Source organism: Sturnira hondurensis, unplaced genomic scaffold (assembly GCF_014824575.4).
Source record: "Sturnira hondurensis isolate 20B ecotype Veracruz unplaced genomic scaffold, ASM1482457v3 Scaffold0015509, whole genome shotgun sequence".
Lineage (NCBI taxonomy): Eukaryota > Metazoa > Chordata > Mammalia > Chiroptera > Phyllostomidae > Sturnira > Sturnira hondurensis.
Genome location: NW_028088140.1, coordinates 2,636,157 through 2,650,335, shown reverse-complemented (window position 1 = coordinate 2,650,335; position 14,179 = coordinate 2,636,157). Strand labels below are relative to the sequence as shown.

Sequence of the window (14,179 nt, the reverse complement as noted above, 5' to 3'; positions counted from 1 at the left end):
CAAGAGGAAACAAGTACATACAATAGACTAAAGACAGTTTATTCAATAAATGGTGTTGGGAAAATTGGACAGATACGTGCATGAAAATGAAATTACACAACCTTTTTATACCACACACGAGAATAAATTAAAAATGAATTAAAGACTTAAATGTTACCCCATAACCATTAAAATCCTAGAAGAAAACATAGGTAGTAGAATCTTGGACATTGCTCATAACAATGTTTTATCAAATGTATCTCCTCAAGCAAGAGAAACAAACAAACAAAAAAAAGCAAATGGGACTATAACAAACTAAAAAGGGTTTTCACAGTGAAGGAAACCATCCACAAAATAAAAAGACACCTCACTGAATGGGAGAACATATCCACTGATATATCTGATAAGGGGTTAAAATACAAAATTTATAATGAACTTAGATAACTCCAAACCAAAAAATTTCCAATTAAAAAATGGGCCAAGGACCTGAATAGATATTTCTCCAAGGAGGATGTGCAGATGGCCATTAGATACATGCAAAGATGCTCAACATTACTAATCATCAAAGAATTAAAAATTAAAACCACAATGAGTTATCATCTCACACAAGTCAGAAAGGCCATCATTAATAAATCAATAAACAAATGCTGATGAAGATGTGGAGGAGGGAGAACCCTTTTGCACTGATGCTGGGAATGCAAATTGGTGCAGCCACTGTAGGAAGCAGCATGGAGGTACCTCCAAAAATGAAAACTAGGCCTCCCTTTGACCCAGTGAGCTCGCTTCTGGGAGTATAGCTGAAGGAACTCAAATGTTAATTCAAAAGAGAATAAGCAACGTTTTGCTCATTGCAGCATTATTTATAATCACCAAGATATAGAAACAACCCAAGTGTCCATCAGTAGATGAGTGGATAAAACAACTATGGGGACTTCCAGCCAAGATGGAGGTGTAGGTAGACACACTGTGCCTCCTTGCACAACCAGAAAATAGGACAACAAAAATTTAGAAACAAAAAAAAAACCAGTACTGACAGAAAATTGAACTGTAGGAAGTCTGACAACCAAGAAGTTAAAGTAGACACATTCATCCCGACTAGTAGGAGGGGCAGAGTCAGGTAGCCAGGTGGAGAGAGGTTGCGGCAAAAAAAGCTGTGGCTGGCAGGCCCCAGTGCACAAGGCGGAACAGGGTGGACACAGTGAGGCAGCAGATTGTGAAGGGTCGAGGCTCACAAGGCAGCTTGCAAACCGAGTAGTCCCATATCCTTGCACAGATAAGCCAGGCAAAACTGGGGAGCAAGACAGACCACACAACCCAGGGCTCCAGCATGGGGAAATAAAACCTAAAAGCACCAGCTGAAAACACCTGTGGGAGTTGAGGTGCTGGAGAGACTCCCAGCCTCACAGGAGAGTTCATTGGAGAGACCCACAGGGTCCCAGGATGTACACAAACCCAGCCACACAGGAATCAGCACCAGAAGGGCCCTGTTTACTTGGGGGGAGCAGCAGAAGTGACTGAAATCCACAGAGAGCAGAGCAAGCACCACTGTTCCCTTTCAGACCCCTGCCCCACATACAGCATCACAGCACAGCAACTGGCTTGCCCCAACCTGGTGAACAAATGCTGACCTAAGGCTCTTCCTCTCACTATGTAACAGGTGCATCAAGACAAAAAAAATGGCCCAACCAAAAGATCAGATCAAAGCTCCAGAAAAAATACAACTAAGTGACAATGAGATAGCCAACCTATCAGATGCACAGTTCAAAGAACTGATAATCAGGATTCTCACAGAATTGGCTGAATTTGGTCACAAATTATATGAATAAATGAAGGCTACACTAAGTGAAATGAAACAAAATGCACAGGGAACCAATATTGGTGGGACGGAAACTAAAACTCAAATCAATGGAGTGGACCAGAAGGAAGAACAAAACATCCAACCAGAAAAGAATGAAGAAACAAGAATTCAAAAAAATGAGGAGAGGCTTAGGAACCTCCAGGACATCTTTAAACGTTGCAACATCTGAATTATAAGGGTACCAGAAGGAGAAGAGGAACAGCAACAAGTGGAAAACTTATTTGAACAAATAATAAAGGAGAACTTCCCCAGTCTGGCAAAGGAAATAGTCTTCCAGGAAATCCAGGAAACTCAGAGAGTCCCAAAGAAGTTACACCCAAGAAGGAACACACCAAGGCACATCATAATTACATTAGCCAAGATTAAAATGAAGGAGAGAATTCTAGAAGCAGCAAGAGATAAGGGGACAGTCACCTACAAAGAAGTGCCCATCAGACTGTCAGCTGATTTCTCAGGCAAGAAGGGGCTGGAAAGAAGTATTCCAAATCCTGAAAGGCAAGGACCTACATCCAAGGTTACTCTTTCAAGCAAAGCTTTCATTTAGAATGGAAGGGCAGATAAAGTGCTTCCAAGATAAGGTGAAGTTAAAGGAGTTCATCATCATCAAGCCATTATAATATGAAATGTTAAAGAGATTTACCTAAGAAAAAGAAGATAAAAATATAAACAGTAAAATGACAGCAAACTCACAAATATTAACAACCACACCTAAAACAAAAACAAACTAAGCAAACAACTAGAACAGGAACAGAACTACAGAAATGGAGATCACATGGAGAGTTATCAACAGCAGAGTGGGAGGGGGAGGGGGGAGGGGGGAAAAGGTACAGAGAATAAGTAGCATAGACAGTAGGTAGAAAATAGACAGGGGGGGGCAAAAATAGTAGGGGAAATATAGAATCTAAAGAACTTGAGACATGTGATTATAAACTAAAGCGGGGAATGGTGGGGTGGGGGTGTGCAGGATGGAGGGGAATGAAGGGGGGAGACCAGAACAACTGTAATAGCATAATCAATGCTATTTTATTTTTAAGATATATATATATTTATATATATATTTTTAAAAACTACTATGGGATATTTACATAATTTATTTTATGTAAATAGATATTTACATAAATTTATTTTTTAAAAAACTACTATGGGATATTTACATAATGGAATACTTCTTGGCTGTAAAAAAAGAAGAAAATTATACTCTTTGTGACAGCATCAATGGATCTGGAGAGCATTATGCTAAGTGAAATAAGCCAGACAGAGAAAGACAAATTCCATATGATGTCACTCATATGTGAAATCTAAAGAACAAACTGAACTAACAAGCAAAACAGAGACAGAGTCATAGAGAGAGACCAGGATGACAGCTATGGAGGCGGATCCTAGAGGGTGGAAGGATTGAGCACAAAGGAAAAAGGGCTCATGAAGGTGGACAACAGTGTGGTGATTGAGAGAGGGGAGAGATTATAAGGGGGTAAATGATGTTGGAAAAAATATAATGAAAAATTTTAAAAAGCAACACCTGGACTTATGACACTTATGGTTTTTTAACCACAAGAATGATTTATCTATTCAAATTAAATTTTAAATATTTAGTAAAAATGAAACAGTTATTTGTTATGAAGTTAATACTGATTTGTGTTTTTTTTCATTTTCTTAATTTTATGCATTATTTAATGTATATAATAAACCTTTAAAGACATTAGTTGAGTCTTCCTCTCACTGTATACTATTCCCTTTTTAATAAATGATTATTAGCATTTGCATAGTCTTCATATTTCCAGCGAGAAAGTAGATAAAAGAACCAGACCATAAAAATTATCACTTTTCAACTGCAAATGGTCTCACTCTAAATAGTTTGCTAAGGGTGTATAATTTCCTGGTCACTCTTTCTGATTGGCAGAATTCTTATCATCAAAGTACTTTTAATGGTAAATAACAATGCATATAGAACACATCTACTTGTACTAATTTAAAGGCAGGGAAATTTATAGTTGTGCAGAGAGTCCCACGTTAGGAAATTCTACCTAATTTTTAATTGATCAGTGTATATATGCAGTATATGAGATTTAAGAAATAATATTTAAGTCATTCTCCCCAAATTCTTTCAGGGGATTTCACAGAAAATAGTAAGAATGGTCAATTGCTACTGCCCCTTCTGAGCACACACCCAAACTCCAGACAAGCTACTCCTTCCACCATCTCCTCTCGTGAAGTCTACAAGGCAAATGGAGGCACCTGAATTCCCAGGCCATGTGGCTGGTTCTACAATTGTTGGAGGAGCCAGCCTTATCTCCTTTTGATAAAAATGAAAAAATCATCTGAAGAAGACTTGTGTATTCTCCTCATTATTATACCAGTTTTTTAACTTCAGAATTAACATTCCAATGGGTAAACAAATAATAAGCCTACAGCAAAGATGAAGAGAGCTATGAACATTTAGCCATAAGCCTTCAAGTTGTTATAACAATTGCAATATAAATATTTTGTTTAGCAAAACGATACTTCCCAGTGTTCCAAAACCACCTTCACAATCTAGCCTTAGGAGTAGCATTCAGAGTCTAAGTAACACATGGCCAATGAGAGCACCCTTTGTAAAGGGAGTAGTAACATTCACAGTCATTTTCCAATCAGCTTAAATTTCAGTCTGAACTTGAGCAGCATTGTGCTGACAGAACACATTCATAACAAGAAGGGAGTTTCCTGTTCTTTTTATGACGCTTTGTAACCTTGGTTTCTAGGACTCCTTGTTTTGGAAAATAAAATCACATCCTGATGATTTCTGCACTAAATAAAACTAATTAAAAATAATAAGGAAATGGACATGCTTTACATAAGGATGTGCAAGTGATCTCTCTCTCTGTTTTGTTTTGTTTTTAATTCAACTTAAAATCTGACCACACATTATTGTTTTTCTCTAAGAGAATGCAGAAGAAAACAATGAAGTAAAATGCTAAGGCTTGCTAGGTGCTTCTTCTAATAGGTGTTCAGTATAACAAAAACCACACAAACCACATGATTGTAACAATTACTATGGCAACTAACAAAACTGTCAAATTGAAATACCCACTGTCGAGGCTGCCCACACAGAGCTCTTAGATCTGGCATCCACTTCCACTTCAATGTACAGTGTGTAAATTTAGAAGCCCCAGCCATCTTGTAACCACAGTGAAGAAAATTGCCTGCATTAATCATGCTACTTTATTTTCAGTTGACTGTTTCGTATGTCAGACAGCTTCTCTTGCAGCCCTCCATTCAAAAGTGAAGACCAGTGCTTGCTGCGGCATCACATATACTAAAATTGGGATGACACAGAGCTTAGCATGGCCTCTGGGCAAGGATGACACACAAATGCATGAAGTGTTCCATATTTTTAATAAGCCAGCCAGAGAAAGACAAGTACCGTATGATTTCACTCATATGTGGAATTTGATGAACAGACTGAACTAACGAGCAAAATAGAGACAGACTCATAGATAGAAAACAGGATGACAGCTTATGGGGGTTGGTTAGGGGGTGGCGGGATTGAGCAAAAAGGAGAAAAGGACTCAATGACATAGACAACAGGGTGGTGATTGTGAGTGGGGAGTGGTATAGGGGACTAAATGGTAATAAAAATACAATAAAAATTATTAAATTGAAAAAAAAAAGTAAAGACCAAGGAGTTGGCTGCCTAGTCTAGTACACTGCATGTAAAGCCTGAAGCAAATATGTTACTAAATTAGCAATACCATCCATATGTTTTCTTCCTCCGGGCACTCAGAGCCATGAAAATAAGTTCATTTAAAATAACTCTTTTATCACATAGTGTATCTTTTCCTTCTCCTAAATCAGATCATATTAATCTGTCTGATTCAATTTTCTAAAACCAAGTTTGTCATATGTAAGAGGGCCTTTCCTCAAATAAATGCCACACAAGAAAGCTGATATGGAATAAAATTGTAAATGGTTTGGTTGGAATGTTCGGTTTTATTTTCAGAGACAACAAAACTTCAGGAATCATTTGACTCCTCATCATGCACTGACGAGAAAAGTCTTGGTGCGGAGACCCAGGCCATTTGGGAAAAGCTGCAAAGATGGGCAAAGTCAAAAGAATAAGCCCTGCTCTAGCAACTCGCCCCCTAACTGGGGGAAAAGAGTCGTTGGACAGAATTCTGCTGTGTTCAGCAAATGCCCCTATGTGCTCTTTCTCTTCCTGCTTCTGCCTCAGAAGAAACAGGAACTTTTAGGGCAAGAAAGCCACAGGAGTGATCTGTATCTTTCTAGAAGTACAAGCACACAAGAAAGGCAAAAAGAGCTCTTTTTTGCTAGGACATATGAAGTTAGGACATAGGAATTCATTATTGTGATAAAAGTTTTTCTGATAGCAGAGACAACATCATCATTAACAACCCAGCACTCACTGGGTGCTTACATGCACCAGGCATTGTGAAAGTGTTTTATATGGGTAGACTACTTAAATCCTTACTTTCAGTATACCACTACTGTCCCCATTTTACAGATGAGAAAACTAAGGGGCAGATGTGTAAGTAACTTATAAGAGAGTAGAGCCAGTATTTGAATCAGGCAGAAGCTATCCTCGAAATCAGAAGCTATCCTCGAAACTGTCTTCTAGTCTTCAAAAACTGAAGAGATAATGGGTGACAAAGTATACAGTACCTTCCCTTAGAATCTGTTGGCTTTCAAATTCTGGTCATACATACAGACACAGAGACAAAAATAAGATAAGATAACATAAGATAAAATAATAAAGTAAAATAAATTGTTTACAATAGTGATGCTTGATGGGGTCAGTGTTTAATGAGAGAATATTTCTTTTTTTTTTTAATGAGAGAATACTTCTATCGCTGGTGAAAAATTTCACCAGTGTGTGTTTCAGCCTGAGAAATTCAAAGAACTGAGTTCCCGCAAGCGGCCTATGGAAGCACACCTGAGTGGTGAGAGCAGCCTTTTAAAAGCTGAGCAAGTTACTAAAATGGAAACAGGCAGCAAAGGGGTGCAAAATACAATCAACTCCTCATTATTTGTGATTTATGACTGGGAAATAGGGAATTAAAACAGCTGCTGTAACCCACAAATTCAATGTTCTGCCCATGAAAAATTTACATAATCACTTCCTATTACTGCTATAACAAATTACCACAAATTTTGTGGCATGAAACAACACAAACTAAGTATTTTATAGTTTAGTAGATCAATAGTGAAGCATGAGTAAACTCAAGGTGTCTGCTGGCTGCATTTCCTTCTGGAGATTTTAAGGGTGAATCCATTTGCTCATTTGGATTGCCTGCATTTTGTGATGATAGGACTAAAGTCTTTGTCTTCTTGCTTTCTATCAACTGAGGCCCATTCCCAGCTTCGAGAGGTCACCACATTCCTTGGTTGATGGTCTCCTTTCTTTGGCTTCAAAACCAGAAATAGCAGGTGGACGTTTTCAAATCTCTGCTCTTCTGTTGTTCTTTTTTAATCCTTACTCAAGGATATGATTATTGATTTTAGAGACAGAGGAAGGGAGAGAGAAACTTGATTGGTTTTATGCTTCAGCTGGGGATTGAACCCACAACCTAAGTATGTACCCTGATGGGGAATCAAACCCATGATCGTTTGCCGTATGGGTTCAACCAGCACGCCAACCAACTGAGCCACCTCGCCAGGGCTCTGCTCTTCTATTACATCTCTCTGACCCAACCAGGAAAGTTTTCTCCCCTCTTTAAAGGCTCCTGTGATTAGACTGGACCCATGCAATTAATTAAGGATAATTTCCTCATGTTAAAATCTGGACCCATGCAATTAATTAAGTATAATTTCCTCATGTTATACCTGTAAAGTTCCTTTGCCATGTAAAGCAAAATATTCACAGTTCTACACGTGTCCACTTACTCACATCTCCAGGTTGGGAGACAAAGACATGAACACCTTTGGGAGAGAGACATTATTCTGCTACCACACTTATGAATAGGAAGCAAAATTGGAAGGATTTATTTATGCTTCTTTTTCTCTTTAACAGCTTTCCTGGTGTGTAAATGATATACATTAAATTGCACATCTCTAAACTGTACAATGTTATGAGTTTTGACACATTACTCAATATATAGTATACACTCATAAATCCAGCATCGCAAGCAAGAAAATGAATATATCTATGATCCCTAAAAGTTTCTCCATGACTCTTTGGAATCCATCCCTCCCTCCTCCATGCCATCCCCAGGCAATCACTGATCCACTTTTCATCATTATAGATGAGTGTACATTTTCGAGAATTTTATATAAATGAAATATATAGTATGTACTTCTTTTTGGTCTGGCTTTTTTCACTCAGCATAGTTATTTTAAGATTCATCCATATTGTAGCATAAATCAATTATACCATGTGACTTAGCCATTCCACTCCTAAATACTGCTTTTATTGTGTCTGCCTGGGACAGTGTGTTAGGAAGAGAAAATAGACTAAGAACAACCAAAGCTTTTCTGACCAGCTCAGAGAAATGTCAAACCCCAGGATAATTTAGATACTTGAAATCTTTGACACTCAGGCAACATCTTATTCTACCAATTAGTTTTTACTCTGTAAGAAGCTATCCTGGAAACTGAGTGGCTCGAAACAGCAGTCACTTTTATGTGAGTCAGTGTCTTAGGCTGGTCTTTGCTGAATAGTTTTGGATTGGCTAGGCTCACTCTACAGCCAAAGTCAGTGGGTTGGTTGGCCATGGGCTGCTTCAGTATCTTATTCAATGTCTGGTGGCTGTTGCTTGCTGTTAGTGGATGATGGCTTCCAGTGGAGTGACAAAGATGATTGGCTACAAGTCTCCAGAAAATTAATCCAGGTTTATTTTTACCTGGTGGCAATCACAAGTGTTCCCAAGAACAGCAAGAGAGGCAAGCCCCAATCCACAAAGTCTTTTCAAGTTTCTGTTTCCACCACATTTGCTAATGCCCCATTTGTCATAGCAACTCCTATGACCAAGCCCAAATTAAAGAGTAAAGACACAGATTCAGCCTCTTGATTGGAGTAACTATGAAGAAACACTGCAAAGGGGCATGCATACAGGTAGGAGAATATCTTGCCAACCATTTTTATAGTCTACTATATTTATCTCCCTTCATCCTCATTACCATCACTTCTTCACTGCCCATTCATGACTGAGGCTGTGTTTCATATTCAGTTTCCTTACCCATCACTCAGCAGAATCTATTCTCTCCTAAATTATCAATAACCTTGTTTTGCCTAAATCCAGAGAACCCATTTCACTTGTTATTTCCACTTGGTGTCTTGACATCACTTGACACAATATTCACACTTGCCTTCAGTGACACCACTCTTTGCCTTATATCCTTCCTAGCTACTTTTTCACAGTCGCCTTTATGGAAAAAGTGTGCAACATGATGCATGGCAGAGAACATGCACTTAAAACTGGTTTGTTGAATGAAAGATCGAATGCATAAATGAATGAACAAATAAGGAAAGATTTTGTTCCCTTCCCCACCAACTAAATGTTAGTGTTTGCCAATCTTCAGTTACTCTCTGTGTGCTGATGGCTTCCACTTTCATATCTCCAGCCCAAATGTCTTCCCTGTACTTCCAGGATGTATAAAGCAACCTCTGACTAGATGTTCCTCTCATTGACCCTCCAAACTCAACTCGAGCAAATCTAAACTCATTAACCTTACTGCTAGACTTACTTTTCTTTCAAATTCTGCCCATCATGCAAGCCAAAAAATCTGAGTGCCATCCTTGGTTCCATTCTATTGTTCACCAAGTCCTGTTGCTTCTTGCTTTTGAAATCTGTCCCCTAACCTCCAACCACATTGTTTCTATGATGTTGGTTTATGCCCTCATTATTTCTCACCTCAATGCTTACAGCCACCACCTTGCAAAATCGCTCTAAAGACAGGAGTCATCTGAAGACAGGAAGCAGATGTTTTCATGCTTTTTTCTTTTTTGTCCTCATCCGAGGACATGCTTATTGATTTTGGAGAGAGAGGAAGGAAGGGAGAGAGAGAGAGAGGGAGAGAAACACCAATGTGAGAGAGTAACATCGATCGATTGCCTCTCTCATGTACCCTGACTGGGACAAAAGCAGCAAACCAGGCTCATGCTCTGATCAGGAATTCAACCCGCTACCCTTCATTCAGTTCACAGAACGATGCTCCAACTGACTGAACCACACAAGCCAGGGCTGTTTCATGCTTTTTAAAAACATAAATTACTGGACCTTTCCCAAGCTTCTCAGTTAGAATTTCTCAGGAATAAGCCTGGGAATTTGTATATTTAAAAACACCCACAGGTGATTCTTATTACTGGAAAATTTGGGAAAACACTGTTTTAATTTGTCTCCTTGACTCCAGAATTGCCTGCAACCCTACAATCCACTCTCCACAGCATTTTCAGAATGAACTGTTTAAAATATGAATCTGATCTTATCAGTTCTTTGGCTCTTTATGGTAGCTAGGATAATATTCACTGTTTAACAGAGCCTTCATACCTTTCAACCTGATCTTTCACCCTCCTCTTATATGGACCCTACCTTCTATTCTTAACTCTTTCCTAAAGGCAGTATCCATGCCATTTCAGGTCACTACAACAGCTATGCCTGCTACCTAGGACACTCACCTCTCAATCTCTTTATTTGTAACACATGTAATCATTACGTGAGACTGATACTACTCTCAATTCTCTGGAAATATGAACTCGCATATTCATCCTTACAATGCTGGGATGGGTAAGTGGTAGGTATTATCACCCTCATGGAGAAAGTGAGGGACTTACCTAGAGTCATGTATTGTTTCTGGCAAATCCAAAACTTGATCCCAGACAGCCTGGCTGTAGAATCTATGCATTTAGCAACCAGGCTCTAGTTCCTGTCCTTCATGGGGTTAAACCAGTTCTCATCCCAAGCTCAGCTCATGCATTTATAGGTACTGAAAGCTATCTTAGACTCCCCCTATCTGAATTTGCATTCTGGGCTTATTTCTGTCACAGCACTTACAGCATTGTACAGTTCAAATCACTTTTCTTGTCTCACAAGCCATACTGCAAATTCCTTAACAGAGGGAGACACATTTTTGTATCCCTGAAACCTAACAGAATGCCCAGGATGGAGTAAGTACTAACTATATGTTGAATTAAAAAAAAGATGAAATGAATGAGTGAATAAATGCATATATTAACTTACAAACAAGCAGCAGGGAGCATCCACCGAAGACCGTCTGAGCATTCTGCCCCCAAAGCCTTGAGTCACCTGTGCACAATTTCATGGGGCATTTCACTTTGGGGCATACGAGACGGCCTACCTCATATCAAAAATAAACTTTGAGGTCTTCTTACAAATTCTACACATAATCATGGGGATTTAAATTAAATGCATGATTGGACATTTATTTGTTCAATTTATTCAGTAGATTTCTTTAATTTCTCTGTGTCAAGCATGAAAGTTAAAACTATTTCTTGACCTTTCATCTCAGCTCAGCTTTCCCCTTAATTTCTTCACTCCAAAATCTTAAACAGAGCAGGTCCCTTTTTGTGGTTGGAAAGTTTGGCTTTACATAGACCTTTCAACACACAACTGTCAGCACCTGATTATGGGTCATTTTTTAGCCTCTGACTTTCACTTCCTTCCTTAAATAGGTCTCCCAGATGAATCATCCTCAGCTTCTCTGTGATTATGCAGTGTATAAATGAGCAGGATACGCTCAGCCCCTTCCTACCTGGTGTCCTCTGTGCCCTGATTTGGGGGGTTTCATTTTGCATTCAGTAAAAATTTGAGTGACTATTGCGTGCTGGATTTCTTGTGAGCTGTCAGTTTATTAGCACTTCCAACAAGAGCCAGAGGAAGCAAAAAGCTGGGAAAACCTCATAGTCACTAATTCTTAGCCATTTAGCATTTCTGGTTTGAAGAGGAATTTAGTGAAAAAGAACATGGATGAGGCTTCTTATAGTATTTGTGCAATTCTTTTTCTAAACTCCATGTCATTATTAAAACAGTCGTGTGTGTATTAAATATATTACTTCTGTGCATATATATGTGTATAATCAGTCAACCAGCATAGTAGTAGAGCCCCCTAGTTACCCAAAAATTCATCTCACAGCCCATAATTCATGAATACCTCATCAAATTCATTTATATAATATACATGCTATAGTTATAACTATTTATTAATTGAATCAATTTTGGAAAACAATATATTTTGGTAAATAATCTAATGATGGTTTATTGATTTATGTCACATGTAAACATTCTCGTGAATATTAATATAAAAGAATCCACTTTTCTCCATATAAGACCAAAAACAATCAAGTACCAATACGTATAATACCAGAAGAGATTAAGGAATGAAAACATTTGCAACAGGAATACTTGTCTTTTATCTTTCACATGAATAACATCCTAAGCATGCATGATCCTGGCCTACATTTCTGTAGTCAAAAGCTCTCTTCTGAGTGAATCATAGCTGCAAGGAAAAGTGCAGCAACAGATATACAAAAATGTATAGGCAACAGCACTCTGACTGAAGAACTCAATAGGCAAACCAGAGAGACACAAATTAAAACCACAATGAGATATCACTTTGTACCGGTCAGAATGGCCACCATAACCATATCAACAAACAAGTGCTGATGAGGTTGTGGAGAAAAGGGAACCCTAGTGCATGTTGGTGGGAATGCAGACTGGTGCAGCCACTGTGGAAAACAGTATGAAATTTCCTCAGAAAATCAGAAAAGGAACTACCTTCTGACTCAGCAATTCTACTGCTGGGACTATACCCCAACAACTCTGAAACACCAATTCAAAACATCCCAGTGTTCATAGCAGCACAATTTACAATAGCCAGGTGCTGGAAGTAACCTACATGCTCATCACTAAATAAATGGATCAAAAAACTATGGTGCATTTACATGATGGAATACTATGCAGCAGAAAGAAAGAAGGAACTCCTACCTTTCGCAACAGCATGGATGGAACTGGAGAGCATTATGCTAAGTGAAATAAGCCAGACAGTGAAAGACAAATACCATATGATCTTACCTTTAAGTGGAACCTTATGAACAAAACAAACAAGCAAGTAAGATATAACCAGAGACATTGAAATTAAGAACAAACTGACAATAACCAAAGGGAAGGTAGGAGGGGATAACAGGGGCAAAATGGGGAAGTGTTGTCAGGAACATGTATAAAGGACACATGGACAAAGCCAAAGGGGTATAGGATCAAGGGTGGGAAGTGGGGATGGCTGAGGTGGAGGGGAGTGGTTGGAGGGAAAATGGGGACAATGTACTTGAACAACACTAACAAAAAATGTGGGAGAAAAAACAGTTCAATAGGCAAAAGATTACAGATTTAGTGTGCAAGACCTCAGATTGGATAGGTTTACAACTCATTTAGGGATTTCCCCAGCCTGCTAAAGAACATTCTAGCTTTGTGCAGCTTCTTCCCCTCCCTTGTGTTCTGAGAAAAGATGTCAAAAGAAAGCACTGCTTTTGGCACTAATAATGGAGAATCATCAGAGAACCCACAGAGAGAGCAATGACTGTGAAAAGGTAGGAAGAGGGGAAGGATCTAACAGAGTCAATTATAAGGAGTAGGAGAGGATGGGCAGTGGAAAATGAAGATGGCCCAAACTGGGGCAGAGGAAATAGCTCAGAAAATAAGTTAGAGGAGTAATACTGCAAGGTATGGAGGCAGCTTGTGGGAGAGAGAAAAGGGGAATTGTGAGGAAATTTTCTGAGATTTATTTGTATCCTTCTTGGTATTTAAGATATACAGGTAAAGTATTTGAGATATTCTAAATTTAGTGCTGGTACCTGAGTTTCTTTGCACACAGTACTACTCTGGGACAGAGCTACATGGCTCATGGCTTTAAAACATTACAAATTGTGGAGTGAAACGTTGTAAAAACCCCCTTCACCATCACCTGATGATTTGCTGCCTCTGGGTGACTTGATAGAACCTTCTAGAGTCTTTAGACTGACTCATTCTATACCCAGAGCACATTGTCCCTCTCCTGTCCCCACCTTCATTTACTATTATTTGTGTTCTTCTTTTTAAAAAGATTTTATTTATTTATCTTTAGAGGAGAAAGGAAGGAGAGAGGGAGAGAAATATCAATGTGTGGTTGCCTCTCGTGCGTCCCCTGCTGGGAACTGGCCTGCAACCCAGGCATGTGGCCTGACTGGGAATCAAACCACCACCCTTTGGTTCACAGGCCTGCACTCAATCCACTGAGCTACACCAGCCAGGGCTATTTGTGTTCTTGTTGATGTCCTAATGATGTAATAGACTTTAACATCCTGGATTCTAGGAACTATGTCTTTTTTATTTTTATATTTTGTATTACACCCAACAGAAT

At 38.9% G+C, this 14,179-nt stretch overlaps 1 non-coding gene across 1 annotated transcript; it reads left to right on the top strand.

Annotated features, from left to right (window-relative positions):
* Positions 1-5,105: 5,105 nt before the first annotated feature.
* LOC119000041 (U6 spliceosomal RNA) lies at positions 5,106-5,209 on the top strand. Its single transcript, XR_005069232.1, has one exon. It is a non-coding gene; the product is annotated as a U6 spliceosomal RNA (small nuclear RNA).
* Positions 5,210-14,179: the final 8,970 nt, after the last annotated feature.